The sequence below is a fragment of the Rhinoderma darwinii genome, assembly GCF_050947455.1.
Source record: "Rhinoderma darwinii isolate aRhiDar2 chromosome 5 unlocalized genomic scaffold, aRhiDar2.hap1 SUPER_5_unloc_9, whole genome shotgun sequence".
Classification (NCBI taxonomy): domain Eukaryota; kingdom Metazoa; phylum Chordata; class Amphibia; order Anura; family Rhinodermatidae; genus Rhinoderma; species Rhinoderma darwinii.
The window spans coordinates 27,511-44,134 of NW_027461822.1; the positions used below are offsets into that span (position 1 = coordinate 27,511).

General features: G+C 51.1%; 7 non-coding genes and 1 pseudogene across 7 annotated transcripts; all 8 read right to left on the reverse strand.

The window, feature by feature from the left end:
- Positions 1–5,432: 5,432 nt before the first annotated feature.
- On the reverse strand, positions 5,433–5,534 carry LOC142697835 (U2 spliceosomal RNA; annotated as a pseudogene).
- A 1,301-nt stretch (positions 5,535–6,835) lies between these two features.
- Positions 6,836–7,026, reverse strand: LOC142697763 (U2 spliceosomal RNA). Its single transcript, XR_012865522.1, has one exon. It is a non-coding gene; the product is annotated as a U2 spliceosomal RNA (small nuclear RNA).
- Positions 7,027–8,327: 1,301 nt separating this feature from the next.
- Positions 8,328–8,518, reverse strand: LOC142697775 (U2 spliceosomal RNA). The gene has a single exon (XR_012865533.1). It is a non-coding gene; the product is annotated as a U2 spliceosomal RNA (small nuclear RNA).
- A 1,301-nt stretch (positions 8,519–9,819) lies between these two features.
- Positions 9,820–10,010, reverse strand: LOC142697787 (U2 spliceosomal RNA). Its single transcript, XR_012865544.1, has one exon. It is a non-coding gene; the product is annotated as a U2 spliceosomal RNA (small nuclear RNA).
- Positions 10,011–11,311: 1,301 nt separating this feature from the next.
- LOC142697799 (U2 spliceosomal RNA) lies at positions 11,312–11,502 on the reverse strand. Its single transcript, XR_012865551.1, has one exon. It is a non-coding gene; the product is annotated as a U2 spliceosomal RNA (small nuclear RNA).
- A 1,301-nt stretch (positions 11,503–12,803) lies between these two features.
- Positions 12,804–12,994, reverse strand: LOC142697812 (U2 spliceosomal RNA). The gene has a single exon (XR_012865559.1). It is a non-coding gene; the product is annotated as a U2 spliceosomal RNA (small nuclear RNA).
- Positions 12,995–14,295: 1,301 nt separating this feature from the next.
- LOC142697824 (U2 spliceosomal RNA) lies at positions 14,296–14,486 on the reverse strand. The gene has a single exon (XR_012865565.1). It is a non-coding gene; the product is annotated as a U2 spliceosomal RNA (small nuclear RNA).
- A 1,301-nt stretch (positions 14,487–15,787) lies between these two features.
- On the reverse strand, positions 15,788–15,978 carry LOC142697837 (U2 spliceosomal RNA). Its single transcript, XR_012865570.1, has one exon. It is a non-coding gene; the product is annotated as a U2 spliceosomal RNA (small nuclear RNA).
- Positions 15,979–16,624: the final 646 nt, after the last annotated feature.

Sequence of the window (16,624 nt, forward strand, 5' to 3'; positions counted from 1 at the left end):
CTATGCTATACATTACACCACATGCTACACTAATCATTCTTGCATTCACTAAAGCCAAACAACAAAGCATTACAGACAAGTGATGGGATAGGGGAGTGGGTAGGAGGGGATAGGGAAGGGGGAAATCACAGGCCCGAAGCTTTATTGAAAGACAACACACAAGAAGGGAGAGTGGGGGGAAGGGGAGTATCAGTCCTCTTCCTCATCGACGTCCGGGCTGTCCCAGGTGGAATAGTCTCTGAGCAGGCTGTGGATCAGCCTGCGGCAGTCCTGGACGGACACACTCTCTCTCCGCAAAATCAGACGGTTCCTGGCAAACCATATAGCGTCCTTAAAGCAGTTCATAAGGCGCCAGGCTTCCTGGATTGCTCCATCCGTGGTATTCCCAGGAAATAGTCCATAAAGTACCGAGCGGTACGACAGTCTGTTCCTGGGTACTGAGTCCTTGAGTTCATGTTCCAAGGCTTTCAACAGACCCTGTGCAAAGGGGCACTGCCAGAAAATGTGCAAAGATGTTTCCTCCGTGAAGGGGCACCTGGGGCAGTACCGGGTCTTGCACAGGTTGCGGGCATGCATGAATGACCTAAGAGGCAGTCCTCCCTGGATGGCCATCCATGAAATGTCCTTGTGCCCGTTGGTCAACCTGCCAGATGACACGTTAGTCCAAACAGTCTCCAACGTGTCGGCATGAAGCCCTGGAACAGACTCCAGTGAGTCCTTTGCTCTGATGTGCTTGTGGATCGTCTTAGGTTTCCACAAGTCGGGCTTAAGACCCTCCAGTTGATGCTCCCTCACGAACCGGACGACATCTCCGTAGAACCAGGGAGCGTGCCAGTTGTAAGGGAAGGAGCTGTCCCACTTGTCCCAGCCAAAACCTCGCCAGAGGGGAAGGAGGAAGTAGCGGGACATGGCCTTGCCCGCAGAGCCGTTTGCTGTCCTCAGAGTCCTACGAACACAGTCACATACAAAAGCGATCCGCAGCAGAGTGGGAATGTCGGGTATACCCTTCCCACCTTTGCGGGGCTCCTTGTACATAACAGTCCGCTTTACTCTGTCCATTTTCGAGCCCCAGATGAAGCGAAACACAGTCCTGGTAATGGCCCTCGAGACGGTGGCAAGAGGGGGCCATGCCTGTGCAGTGTATTGTAGCACAGGCAAGACTTCGTTACGCAGGACCATTGCTTTGCCCTCAATAGTGAGTTGTCTGAGGCTCCACAGTCCGATCCTTTGGTTGACTTTGGCCAAGCGTTCTTCCCACGACTTTAGGGCTGCACCTTCCTTACCGAACCAGACTCCCAGAATTTTGATGAAGTCCGGCTTGATAGTAAACGGGAAGGAGGCAGGAGAAGGCAGGTACCACTTTCCGAAGAGCATGGCTTCCGACTTCCCGCAGTTGACTTTTGCCCCTGAAGCGCGTCCGAACTCCTCACAGGTCTGGACGAGTGCAGTCACCGAACTCTGGTCAGCGCAGAAGACGGTCACGTCGTCCATGTACAGCGAGCATTTGACCTCGAAGTGTCCTGGACCTGGTGCGGTGATCCCTCTGATCTCTCCATTCTGCCGGATAGCCTCTGCGAAGAGCTCTATAACACAAACAAAAAGGAGAGGTGAAAGAGGACAGCCTTGTCTAACCCCCGACGATACAGGAAAGGGGTCAGTCTTCCAGCCGTTCACCAGCACCGAGCTGTAAATGTCGCAATACATCAGGTTAACATACAAACAGAACAACCTGCCAAGCCGCAGCCTACGCAGAGCCTTACCCATGAATTCGTGAGAGACCCGGTCAAAAGCCTTCTCCTGATCCAGACTGACCAGGGCCGCGTGTGTACGGCGGCTTTGCATGTAATGCACCGTGTCCCTCACCAGGGCAAGACTGTCGGCCACCCTACGGCCAGGAATGCCGCAGGTTTGGTCCGATCCGATGATCTGTCCGATGACAACCTTCAGTCTGTTGGTCAATACTTTGGCGAGGATCTTGTAGTCCACGTTCAGGAGAGAGATGGGACGCCAGTTTTTCAGGTCACATCTCTCCCCCTTCCGCTTATACAAGATCGTGATCATGCCTTCTCTCAAGGACGGTGGCATTCTACCCTCCACCACCATCTCCTCATAGAGCTCCAGCAGGTCCGGACAGATCAAGTCCCCCAGCGCTACATAGAGCTCTGCTGGGAGACCATCACTGCCCGGGGTCCTGCCGGGTCTGAAGGATTTAGCGGCAGAGAGCAGTTCCTCCACCGTCAGGGGTACGTCCATAGCCTCCGTACCTGCAGGATCAAGATGATTAGTGATACCTGACAGGAATTTATCGGCGGCTTCGGGGTCAGTGGTTTTCCGGGAGTAGAGGCTTCGGTAGTAGTCTGTGACGACTCCCATCACCTCCTTCTTCCCAGAATGCATGTTTCCGGTCTCATCTCGGAGTTCCTTCAGGGGCGTGTGGCCGGCATGGAGTTTCCTGAAAAAGAACGAGTTACATTTCTCACCCTTCTCCAGGTTCTCCACCTTGGAACGAAAGACAATTCGCTTGGATTCCTCCTCAAAGTGCCTTTTCAGGCCCTTTTTGGCTTCCTCCAGCTCCTTCCTGACGTCCCAGCCGCATTGAAGGAGGTCTTGCAGGGATCGCAGCTGACGCTGCATCTCTCTGAAGTCTCTCTTCCTCTCACACGCCTGTTGACGACTTTTTGCCTGAAAGAAACAACGAAATTCAACTTTAACATATTCCCACCAGTCACAGGTTTTGTCAAAGAAAACTTTATCATTCCTCCAAACAATATAGGCGTCTCTAAGTTCCGCCAGTACCTCTTCTCTTTCCAGCAGGGCACAATTCAGCTTCCAGGAGCCAGGGCCGGGAGGAAAACCGTGGCCGATGGCACCCTGGAAGAGAATGGCCCTGTGGTCCGAGAAGAAGCAGGGGACCATGGAGTGCCCATGCTGCTTGACTGCCCGGGAGGTGAACACAAAGTCAATCCGAGAACGAAGTGAGCCATCGGGTCGGCTCCATGAATAGTTCACAGAGCCGATCCCCATGGAGCCCACAACGTCCTGCAAGGATGCTTCGGTTACCATCTCGATAAGCAGTTTGGAACTGACATCCAGCTTGATTGAAGTGCCGGAACTTCGTCCATCCTCTTCGATGGGGCAGTTGAAGTCCCCGGCCATCACCACTGCCCTAGTGGTGGCGAGCTGGGTCCGCAGGGTCTGGAATAGTTCCAGGCGCTCAGCCTTCATAGGGGGAGCGTACACGTTGATGAGCCTAATCGGCTCTCCCGCCCAGGAACCGTCTACGACCAACAAGCGGCCGCAGACGAGCTCCTGGACAGAGTCAACAGTAAATACGCTTCCCCTAATCAGGATGGCAACCCCTGCAGACTTACAGTCGCCCCCACCAGACCAGTAGGACGGGCCATGGGTCCACTGCCTGGCCAGATGATGGTATGACCTGGAAGAGGGGAGAGTACATTCCTGCAGCATAAATACATCACTCGACTGCTTGGAAAGAAAAGTTAGCACCATCTGACATCTAGTCCTATCTCTAACACTCCTCACATTGAGGCTAAAGATGTTAAGTTTAGCAGCCATGGGGGAGAATAAAGAAGGTTAGTGCAAGCGATACACCTCAGTTACCAGTCCGGTCGGGCGGATCCTCCTCTCTGGAGCCTGGCGGGTCCGGAAGATCCAGCAGGCCCTCTGACAAAAATTGTTCCAGGATTGTAGCCACCTGGATGTCTGTTGTGAAGTCGATGACCTCAGGTTCAGACACGAGTTCCTCCACCATCTGCTCCATTTCCTCCTGCTGCGCAAGGGAATCTTCGCAGATTTCCACGACTTGTCTCTTTGAGGACTCAGCAGCTGGGCTGTCCCTCACCTTTCTCTTCCTCTGGATGGCACCTGAGAAGACAAGAGGGGGAAAATCCTCCAGGGAGAGGACTCCAGCAGCTGGAGGGGAAGATGTTAGTGCTGCTGGAGCTGGGGAGAAGGGAGGCTGGGTTGGGAGAGGTGCAGGTGACAGGACCACTGAGATGGGTGGGTAGGAGAAGGTGAGAGCCTCAGTGGGGGTGACAGGGGTTGGGGACGGGGGGGTGGGGAGGGCCGGGCGAGGGAGGGTGGGAAGGGTAGGGCGAGGGAGGGCCGGGAGAGGGGGGGGAGGGACTGTCGTCTTCTTACCATCCTTCTTTTTCCCGGTCTTCTGTGCCGCTGGAGCTCTGGCTGGGGCGGGGTTCCCTCTGGCTGGAGCTTTCGCTGCTACAGTTGCCCAGGATCGATCCCTCTTCGGGCAGTCCTTGTAAGAGTGGGCTGCTTGTCCGCAGAGGTTGCACATTGTCCGTTTCGGGCAGTCTTTGGTCTCGTGTCCTGTTACCCGGCAGTTCTTGCAGGCGTCCTCCTTGCAGTCCTTCACCGAATGACCCTTCTTGCTGCATCTCCTGCAGATCTGCGGCATGTCCGGGTAATAGATGAGGCCGTAGGAGTTGCCCAGCGAGAATGACTGGGGCAGGTGCTGGAGGCCGTCTTCCGCGCTCGAATCCTTGTTCAGTCGGACGATTACCGACCACTTGCCAGTCCAGAAGCCGAGTCCGTTCAGGATGTGGGTGGGTTCCCTCACCACTGTGCAGAACCGCTTCAGGAGCGTGGTGATGTCTTTGCCGGGGGTGTGTGGGTTCCGCATTGAGACCGTCACCCGCCTTTCCTCTCTTTGGACAGGGCAGTTGCCCACAAAGCGAGAGAAAGGGGATTCAGGCCTCGCCGCTTTCACCATCTCCCAGTACCTTCTGCAGATGTTGATCGAAGCGAAGGTCACGAAGAACATCCCGGTCATGAAGGCCTGGATGCTGATGGTCTCCGGCTTAGCGAAGCCCTGATCCAGGAGCATCTTCTGGCAGAACACTTCTTCCGTCATGTCCGGCACTCTCCCGTCCACCTCCTTGAGCTTCAGGGCCACCGTCTGCTTCATCCAGGGCTCCAGGGTTGGAGCAGCCTGGTTCGGCTTCCTGGTGGCCTGTTGGCTTGAGGAGGCTTCAGGAGGAGATGTCCTGGCCTGGGCCGGCTCACCTGGTCCATCAGCCTTCTCCTTCTGGGTGGCAGGGTTGCTGGTTGAGGCCATGGCTTCTTCCAGCTGTTCCTGTCGCTTGGGGAGGATCTTCGATAGCTCTTTCCCGAAGGGGGCGGAGCTATGCAAATCTTCTCCTTGCTGGCCGAGGTTCTTCCACGAAATTTCTTCCGCAGCGGTTCCTCGTCGAGCTTCTTCTTCTGCGGCCGAGCTTCTTCGAAGATCCCCTTCAGCAGCGGCTCTTCTCCGAAGTTCTCCTTCTTCTTCCCGGCAGCGATCTCCCGGAGCTTCTTCCCCGATGGCGGCTTCTCCCTTCTGGATCGTCGTCTTCGCTGGTTCTTCTCCGCAGTTCGTCGCCGGCTTCGTCTGGAACGCTCTTGGATCGCTAAGCTAGTGTTTATAGCCCCCAGTGGTTCTCCGAGCTATCTATCCTTACAAGGACTGATAAGAACAGATACTACACTTGATCTTAGCCAAAAGGCCGAGAAGCGATAACCCGAGCGGCCCTTGCCTTGCCCGAGCCTGTCCCATACTGCTGTTCACCCCTTGCAGCGATTGATTCAGCCTACTCCTAGGCAATTCCATGGGGCCCTGCAGGCTCACACACATTTACAGCTACTAAGCGGGAGGTGAATAAAGGCCGGAGAGGAAGCTACACAGGATTTGCTTCTTTTGCTTGCACCACAATGCAGTGCTGAAAGAGGAGGAATCTACATAAAAACGCCTTCCTGGCAACGCCCAAATGCCCTCCTGCCATGCAGATAAACACTGGCAGCGGCAGCAAGTGCATGCCCACAGCCACCCCTTGTTCCTTCACACCTTGTATCAGCTTTAATCCAGTCCAGTCCGGTGCTGCCTGCTGAGCAGCACTGACCAACACTGCCTGGGCCCAGGCTTTTATCTCTGAGGCAGGCCCCATTATGATGTCAGAAAGCTGGCTCTGGAATCCTGAGGGCTCCACTATGACACGTGCAAAGTTCCGTCTGAACTTTATATAAGACGGTGCGGCTCAGTCAGTCACTCAGTGTTGCCTGAGAGGGCAACACTGCAACAGCCGGCCGCCAGGCTGTCTTTTTTTTGCACATTTATTTGCCTCCAGGAGGCCACAAGAGGGAGACAAGGGACTGCAAAATGGAAAATAAGCATCCACCAACTTTACAGACAACTTCTCTTTGCTCCTACAACCTCCATCCTTGCACAGTTTGTTATTCTTCTAGGTAACATAGTAACAAATCCAAATTGCTGCTCTCTTTGTAGGCAAGCAAGGCTTTGTTGCAACTGCAATTCTTACTTCTTCTTGAAATGTAGGGACGACAGTACATTCCATCACATCCATGTAGTGTACACAGGTAGGTCCATTGTGGCGGGCAGGCAGGCAGGCAGGCAGGCAGGCGGGCGGGCGGGCGGGCGGGCGGCTTTAATGGCTGTTTGCTGTTCCCCTACTCCACTCCGCTATTTGACTGTGGTGCTGCATCAATCAGTGGCTGGCTCAGGTGCAGCTCTTTAACCTACCTAGGAGGGAGGGCGGAGAGAAGACAAGGAAGGTGAATGAGCTGTTCCAATGTGAAATGCCGGAAACACAGAAACACAGAAGACACACACACAACAAGAGGTGGCAATGTATTAATTAATTGCATTTAATAAATGAGCTCATTATCACACATGACTGTACAAATGCATTGTCCAACAGGTGTTGAAATAATGGGATTAAAAGGGGAGATCCCATCAGAAAGACAAAAACAATAGCAAACACAAATAGCACTTTTGGAATCTGATTTTAGTCAACACATAAGGGAAGGGTGCACCGGTCCTGGAAATACTGCAATACCAGGTCAATGCGTGGAGTGGACAGAGCAAGCTCTATTTCCATCTCCCTGTTCTAAAAATCCATTTAATATATGGTCCCCAGATAGGGGACGTATCAGATATTAAACTGATAAGAACAGATACTACACTTGATCTTAGCCAAAAGGCCGAGAAGCGATAACCCGAGCGGCCCTTGCCTTGCCCGAGCCTGTCCCATACTGCTGTTCACCCCTTGCAGCGATTGATTCAGCCTACTCCTAGGCAATTCCATGGGGCCCTGCAGGCTCACACACATTTACAGCTACTAAGCGGGAGGTGAATAAAGGCCGGAGAGGAAGCTACACAGGATTTGCTTCTTTTGCTTGCACCACAATGCAGTGCTGAAAGAGGAGGAATCTACATAAAAACGCCTTCCTGGCAACGCCCAAATGCCCTCCTGCCATGCAGATAAACACTGGCAGCGGCAGCAAGTGCATGCCCACAGCCACCCCTTGTTCCTTCACACCTTGTATCAGCTTTAATCCAGTCCAGTCCGGTGCTGCCTGCTGAGCAGCACTGACCAACACTGCCTGGGCCCAGGCTTTTATCTCTGAGGCAGGCCCCATTATGATGTCAGAAAGCTGGCTCTGGAATCCTGAGGGCTCCACTATGACACGTGCAAAGTTCCGTCTGAACTTTATATAAGACGGTGCGGCTCAGTCAGTCACTCAGTGTTGCCTGAGAGGGCAACACTGCAACAGCCGGCCGCCAGGCTGTCTTTTTTTTGCACATTTATTTGCCTCCAGGAGGCCACAAGAGGGAGACAAGGGACTGCAAAATGGAAAATAAGCATCCACCAACTTTACAGACAACTTCTCTTTGCTCCTACAACCTCCATCCTTGCACAGTTTGTTATTCTTCTAGGTAACATAGTAACAAATCCAAATTGCTGCTCTCTTTGTAGGCAAGCAAGGCTTTGTTGCAACTGCAATTCTTACTTCTTCTTGAAATGTAGGGACGACAGTACATTCCATCACATCCATGTAGTGTACACAGGTAGGTCCATTGTGGCGGGCAGGCAGGCAGGCAGGCAGGCAGGCGGGCGGGCGGGCGGGCGGGCGGCTTTAATGGCTGTTTGCTGTTCCCCTACTCCACTCCGCTATTTGACTGTGGTGCTGCATCAATCAGTGGCTGGCTCAGGTGCAGCTCTTTAACCTACCTAGGAGGGAGGGCGGAGAGAAGACAAGGAAGGTGAATGAGCTGTTCCAATGTGAAATGCCGGAAACACAGAAACACAGAAGACACACACACAACAAGAGGTGGCAATGTATTAATTAATTGCATTTAATAAATGAGCTCATTATCACACATGACTGTACAAATGCATTGTCCAACAGGTGTTGAAATAATGGGATTAAAAGGGGAGATCCCATCAGAAAGACAAAAACAATAGCAAACACAAATAGCACTTTTGGAATCTGATTTTAGTCAACACATAAGGGAAGGGTGCACCGGTCCTGGAAATACTGCAATACCAGGTCAATGCGTGGAGTGGACAGAGCAAGCTCTATTTCCATCTCCCTGTTCTAAAAATCCATTTAATATATGGTCCCCAGATAGGGGACGTATCAGATATTAAACTGATAAGAACAGATACTACACTTGATCTTAGCCAAAAGGCCGAGAAGCGATAACCCGAGCGGCCCTTGCCTTGCCCGAGCCTGTCCCATACTGCTGTTCACCCCTTGCAGCGATTGATTCAGCCTACTCCTAGGCAATTCCATGGGGCCCTGCAGGCTCACACACATTTACAGCTACTAAGCGGGAGGTGAATAAAGGCCGGAGAGGAAGCTACACAGGATTTGCTTCTTTTGCTTGCACCACAATGCAGTGCTGAAAGAGGAGGAATCTACATAAAAACGCCTTCCTGGCAACGCCCAAATGCCCTCCTGCCATGCAGATAAACACTGGCAGCGGCAGCAAGTGCATGCCCACAGCCACCCCTTGTTCCTTCACACCTTGTATCAGCTTTAATCCAGTCCAGTCCGGTGCTGCCTGCTGAGCAGCACTGACCAACACTGCCTGGGCCCAGGCTTTTATCTCTGAGGCAGGCCCCATTATGATGTCAGAAAGCTGGCTCTGGAATCCTGAGGGCTCCACTATGACACGTGCAAAGTTCCGTCTGAACTTTATATAAGACGGTGCGGCTCAGTCAGTCACTCAGTGTTGCCTGAGAGGGCAACACTGCAACAGCCGGCCGCCAGGCTGTCTTTTTTTTGCACATTTATTTGCCTCCAGGAGGCCACAAGAGGGAGACAAGGGACTGCAAAATGGAAAATAAGCATCCACCAACTTTACAGACAACTTCTCTTTGCTCCTACAACCTCCATCCTTGCACAGTTTGTTATTCTTCTAGGTAACATAGTAACAAATCCAAATTGCTGCTCTCTTTGTAGGCAAGCAAGGCTTTGTTGCAACTGCAATTCTTACTTCTTCTTGAAATGTAGGGACGACAGTACATTCCATCACATCCATGTAGTGTACACAGGTAGGTCCATTGTGGCGGGCAGGCAGGCAGGCAGGCAGGCAGGCGGGCGGGCGGGCGGGCGGGCGGCTTTAATGGCTGTTTGCTGTTCCCCTACTCCACTCCGCTATTTGACTGTGGTGCTGCATCAATCAGTGGCTGGCTCAGGTGCAGCTCTTTAACCTACCTAGGAGGGAGGGCGGAGAGAAGACAAGGAAGGTGAATGAGCTGTTCCAATGTGAAATGCCGGAAACACAGAAACACAGAAGACACACACACAACAAGAGGTGGCAATGTATTAATTAATTGCATTTAATAAATGAGCTCATTATCACACATGACTGTACAAATGCATTGTCCAACAGGTGTTGAAATAATGGGATTAAAAGGGGAGATCCCATCAGAAAGACAAAAACAATAGCAAACACAAATAGCACTTTTGGAATCTGATTTTAGTCAACACATAAGGGAAGGGTGCACCGGTCCTGGAAATACTGCAATACCAGGTCAATGCGTGGAGTGGACAGAGCAAGCTCTATTTCCATCTCCCTGTTCTAAAAATCCATTTAATATATGGTCCCCAGATAGGGGACGTATCAGATATTAAACTGATAAGAACAGATACTACACTTGATCTTAGCCAAAAGGCCGAGAAGCGATAACCCGAGCGGCCCTTGCCTTGCCCGAGCCTGTCCCATACTGCTGTTCACCCCTTGCAGCGATTGATTCAGCCTACTCCTAGGCAATTCCATGGGGCCCTGCAGGCTCACACACATTTACAGCTACTAAGCGGGAGGTGAATAAAGGCCGGAGAGGAAGCTACACAGGATTTGCTTCTTTTGCTTGCACCACAATGCAGTGCTGAAAGAGGAGGAATCTACATAAAAACGCCTTCCTGGCAACGCCCAAATGCCCTCCTGCCATGCAGATAAACACTGGCAGCGGCAGCAAGTGCATGCCCACAGCCACCCCTTGTTCCTTCACACCTTGTATCAGCTTTAATCCAGTCCAGTCCGGTGCTGCCTGCTGAGCAGCACTGACCAACACTGCCTGGGCCCAGGCTTTTATCTCTGAGGCAGGCCCCATTATGATGTCAGAAAGCTGGCTCTGGAATCCTGAGGGCTCCACTATGACACGTGCAAAGTTCCGTCTGAACTTTATATAAGACGGTGCGGCTCAGTCAGTCACTCAGTGTTGCCTGAGAGGGCAACACTGCAACAGCCGGCCGCCAGGCTGTCTTTTTTTTGCACATTTATTTGCCTCCAGGAGGCCACAAGAGGGAGACAAGGGACTGCAAAATGGAAAATAAGCATCCACCAACTTTACAGACAACTTCTCTTTGCTCCTACAACCTCCATCCTTGCACAGTTTGTTATTCTTCTAGGTAACATAGTAACAAATCCAAATTGCTGCTCTCTTTGTAGGCAAGCAAGGCTTTGTTGCAACTGCAATTCTTACTTCTTCTTGAAATGTAGGGACGACAGTACATTCCATCACATCCATGTAGTGTACACAGGTAGGTCCATTGTGGCGGGCAGGCAGGCAGGCAGGCAGGCAGGCAGGCGGGCGGGCGGGCGGGCGGGCGGCTTTAATGGCTGTTTGCTGTTCCCCTACTCCACTCCGCTATTTGACTGTGGTGCTGCATCAATCAGTGGCTCAGGTGCAGCTCTTTAACCTACCTAGGAGGGAGGGCGGAGAGAAGACAAGGAAGGTGAATGAGCTGTTCCAATGTGAAATGCCGGAAACACAGAAACACAGAAGACACACACACAACAAGAGGTGGCAATGTATTAATTAATTGCATTTAATAAATGAGCTCATTATCACACATGACTGTACAAATGCATTGTCCAACAGGTGTTGAAATAATGGGATTAAAAGGGGAGATCCCATCAGAAAGACAAAAACAATAGCAAACACAAATAGCACTTTTGGAATCTGATTTTAGTCAACACATAAGGGAAGGGTGCACCGGTCCTGGAAATACTGCAATACCAGGTCAATGCGTGGAGTGGACAGAGCAAGCTCTATTTCCATCTCCCTGTTCTAAAAATCCATTTAATATATGGTCCCCAGATAGGGGACGTATCAGATATTAAACTGATAAGAACAGATACTACACTTGATCTTAGCCAAAAGGCCGAGAAGCGATAACCCGAGCGGCCCTTGCCTTGCCCGAGCCTGTCCCATACTGCTGTTCACCCCTTGCAGCGATTGATTCAGCCTACTCCTAGGCAATTCCATGGGGCCCTGCAGGCTCACACACATTTACAGCTACTAAGCGGGAGGTGAATAAAGGCCGGAGAGGAAGCTACACAGGATTTGCTTCTTTTGCTTGCACCACAATGCAGTGCTGAAAGAGGAGGAATCTACATAAAAACGCCTTCCTGGCAACGCCCAAATGCCCTCCTGCCATGCAGATAAACACTGGCAGCGGCAGCAAGTGCATGCCCACAGCCACCCCTTGTTCCTTCACACCTTGTATCAGCTTTAATCCAGTCCAGTCCGGTGCTGCCTGCTGAGCAGCACTGACCAACACTGCCTGGGCCCAGGCTTTTATCTCTGAGGCAGGCCCCATTATGATGTCAGAAAGCTGGCTCTGGAATCCTGAGGGCTCCACTATGACACGTGCAAAGTTCCGTCTGAACTTTATATAAGACGGTGCGGCTCAGTCAGTCACTCAGTGTTGCCTGAGAGGGCAACACTGCAACAGCCGGCCGCCAGGCTGTCTTTTTTTTGCACATTTATTTGCCTCCAGGAGGCCACAAGAGGGAGACAAGGGACTGCAAAATGGAAAATAAGCATCCACCAACTTTACAGACAACTTCTCTTTGCTCCTACAACCTCCATCCTTGCACAGTTTGTTATTCTTCTAGGTAACATAGTAACAAATCCAAATTGCTGCTCTCTTTGTAGGCAAGCAAGGCTTTGTTGCAACTGCAATTCTTACTTCTTCTTGAAATGTAGGGACGACAGTACATTCCATCACATCCATGTAGTGTACACAGGTAGGTCCATTGTGGCGGGCAGGCAGGCAGGCAGGCAGGCAGGCGGGCGGGCGGGCGGGCGGGCGGCTTTAATGGCTGTTTGCTGTTCCCCTACTCCACTCCGCTATTTGACTGTGGTGCTGCATCAATCAGTGGCTGGCTCAGGTGCAGCTCTTTAACCTACCTAGGAGGGAGGGCGGAGAGAAGACAAGGAAGGTGAATGAGCTGTTCCAATGTGAAATGCCGGAAACACAGAAACACAGAAGACACACACACAACAAGAGGTGGCAATGTATTAATTAATTGCATTTAATAAATGAGCTCATTATCACACATGACTGTACAAATGCATTGTCCAACAGGTGTTGAAATAATGGGATTAAAAGGGGAGATCCCATCAGAAAGACAAAAACAATAGCAAACACAAATAGCACTTTTGGAATCTGATTTTAGTCAACACATAAGGGAAGGGTGCACCGGTCCTGGAAATACTGCAATACCAGGTCAATGCGTGGAGTGGACAGAGCAAGCTCTATTTCCATCTCCCTGTTCTAAAAATCCATTTAATATATGGTCCCCAGATAGGGGACGTATCAGATATTAAACTGATAAGAACAGATACTACACTTGATCTTAGCCAAAAGGCCGAGAAGCGATAACCCGAGCGGCCCTTGCCTTGCCCGAGCCTGTCCCATACTGCTGTTCACCCCTTGCAGCGATTGATTCAGCCTACTCCTAGGCAATTCCATGGGGCCCTGCAGGCTCACACACATTTACAGCTACTAAGCGGGAGGTGAATAAAGGCCGGAGAGGAAGCTACACAGGATTTGCTTCTTTTGCTTGCACCACAATGCAGTGCTGAAAGAGGAGGAATCTACATAAAAACGCCTTCCTGGCAACGCCCAAATGCCCTCCTGCCATGCAGATAAACACTGGCAGCGGCAGCAAGTGCATGCCCACAGCCACCCCTTGTTCCTTCACACCTTGTATCAGCTTTAATCCAGTCCAGTCCGGTGCTGCCTGCTGAGCAGCACTGACCAACACTGCCTGGGCCCAGGCTTTTATCTCTGAGGCAGGCCCCATTATGATGTCAGAAAGCTGGCTCTGGAATCCTGAGGGCTCCACTATGACACGTGCAAAGTTCCGTCTGAACTTTATATAAGACGGTGCGGCTCAGTCAGTCACTCAGTGTTGCCTGAGAGGGCAACACTGCAACAGCCGGCCGCCAGGCTGTCTTTTTTTTGCACATTTATTTGCCTCCAGGAGGCCACAAGAGGGAGACAAGGGACTGCAAAATGGAAAATAAGCATCCACCAACTTTACAGACAACTTCTCTTTGCTCCTACAACCTCCATCCTTGCACAGTTTGTTATTCTTCTAGGTAACATAGTAACAAATCCAAATTGCTGCTCTCTTTGTAGGCAAGCAAGGCTTTGTTGCAACTGCAATTCTTACTTCTTCTTGAAATGTAGGGACGACAGTACATTCCATCACATCCATGTAGTGTACACAGGTAGGTCCATTGTGGCGGGCAGGCAGGCAGGCAGGCAGGCAGGCGGGCGGGCGGGCGGGCGGGCGGCTTTAATGGCTGTTTGCTGTTCCCCTACTCCACTCCGCTATTTGACTGTGGTGCTGCATCAATCAGTGGCTGGCTCAGGTGCAGCTCTTTAACCTACCTAGGAGGGAGGGCGGAGAGAAGACAAGGAAGGTGAATGAGCTGTTCCAATGTGAAATGCCGGAAACACAGAAACACAGAAGACACACACACAACAAGAGGTGGCAATGTATTAATTAATTGCATTTAATAAATGAGCTCATTATCACACATGACTGTACAAATGCATTGTCCAACAGGTGTTGAAATAATGGGATTAAAAGGGGAGATCCCATCAGAAAGACAAAAACAATAGCAAACACAAATAGCACTTTTGGAATCTGATTTTAGTCAACACATAAGGGAAGGGTGCACCGGTCCTGGAAATACTGCAATACCAGGTCAATGCGTGGAGTGGACAGAGCAAGCTCTATTTCCATCTCCCTGTTCTAAAAATCCATTTAATATATGGTCCCCAGATAGGGGACGTATCAGATATTAAACTGATAAGAACAGATACTACACTTGATCTTAGCCAAAAGGCCGAGAAGCGATAACCCGAGCGGCCCTTGCCTTGCCCGAGCCTGTCCCATACTGCTGTTCACCCCTTGCAGCGATTGATTCAGCCTACTCCTAGGCAATTCCATGGGGCCCTGCAGGCTCACACACATTTACAGCTACTAAGCGGGAGGTGAATAAAGGCCGGAGAGGAAGCTACACAGGATTTGCTTCTTTTGCTTGCACCACAATGCAGTGCTGAAAGAGGAGGAATCTACATAAAAACGCCTTCCTGGCAACGCCCAAATGCCCTCCTGCCATGCAGATAAACACTGGCAGCGGCAGCAAGTGCATGCCCACAGCCACCCCTTGTTCCTTCACACCTTGTATCAGCTTTAATCCAGTCCAGTCCGGTGCTGCCTGCTGAGCAGCACTGACCAACACTGCCTGGGCCCAGGCTTTTATCTCTGAGGCAGGCCCCATTATGATGTCAGAAAGCTGGCTCTGGAATCCTGAGGGCTCCACTATGACACGTGCAAAGTTCCGTCTGAACTTTATATAAGACGGTGCGGCTCAGTCAGTCACTCAGTGTTGCCTGAGAGGGCAACACTGCAACAGCCGGCCGCCAGGCTGTCTTTTTTTTGCACATTTATTTGCCTCCAGGAGGCCACAAGAGGGAGACAAGGGACTGCAAAATGGAAAATAAGCATCCACCAACTTTACAGACAACTTCTCTTTGCTCCTACAACCTCCATCCTTGCACAGTTTGTTATTCTTCTAGGTAACATAGTAACAAATCCAAATTGCTGCTCTCTTTGTAGGCAAGCAAGGCTTTGTTGCAACTGCAATTCTTACTTCTTCTTGAAATGTAGGGACGACAGTACATTCCATCACATCCATGTAGTGTACACAGGTAGGTCCATTGTGGCGGGCAGGCAGGCAGGCAGGCAGGCAGGCGGGCGGGCGGGCGGGCGGGCGGCTTTAATGGCTGTTTGCTGTTCCCCTACTCCACTCCGCTATTTGACTGTGGTGCTGCATCAATCAGTGGCTGGCTCAGGTGCAGCTCTTTAACCTACCTAGGAGGGAGGGCGGAGAGAAGACAAGGAAGGTGAATGAGCTGTTCCAATGTGAAATGCCGGAAACACAGAAACACAGAAGACACACACACAACAAGAGGTGGCAATGTATTAATTAATTGCATTTAATAAATGAGCTCATTATCACACATGACTGTACAAATGCATTGTCCAACAGGTGTTGAAATAATGGGATTAAAAGGGGAGATCCCATCAGAAAGACAAAAACAATAGCAAACACAAATAGCACTTTTGGAATCTGATTTTAGTCAACACATAAGGGAAGGGTGCACCGGTCCTGGAAATACTGCAATACCAGGTCAATGCGTGGAGTGGACAGAGCAAGCTCTATTTCCATCTCCCTGTTCTAAAAATCCATTTAATATATGGTCCCCAGATAGGGGACGTATCAGATATTAAACTGATAAGAACAGATACTACACTTGATCTTAGCCAAAAGGCCGAGAAGCGATAACCCGAGCGGCCCTTGCCTTGCCCGAGCCTGTCCCATACTGCTGTTCACCCCTTGCAGCGATTGATTCAGCCTACTCCTAGGCAATTCCATGGGGCCCTGCAGGCTCACACACATTTACAGCTACTAAGCGGGAGGTGAATAAAGGCCGGAGAGGAAGCTACACAGGATTTGCTTCTTTTGCTTGCACCACAATGCAGTGCTGAAAGAGGAGGAATCTACATAAAAACGCCTTCCTGGCAACGCCCAAATGCCCTCCTGCCATGCAGATAAACACTGGCAGCGGCAGCAAGTGCATGCCCACAGCCACCCCTTGTTCCTTCACACCTTGTATCAGCTTTAATCCAGTCCAGTCCGGTGCTGCCTGCTGAGCAGCACTGACCAACACTGCCTGGGCCCAGGCTTTTATCTCTGAGGCAGGCCCCATTATGATGTCAGAAAGCTGGCTCTGGAATCCTGAGGGCTCCACTATGACACGTGCAAAGTTCCGTCTGAACTTTATATAAGACGGTGCGGCTCAGTCAGTCACTCAGTGTTGCCTGAGAGGGCAACACTGCAACAGCCGGCCGCCAGGCTGTCTTTTTTTTGCACATTTATTTGCCTCCAGGAGGCCACAAGAGGGAGACAAGGGACTGCAAAATGGAAAA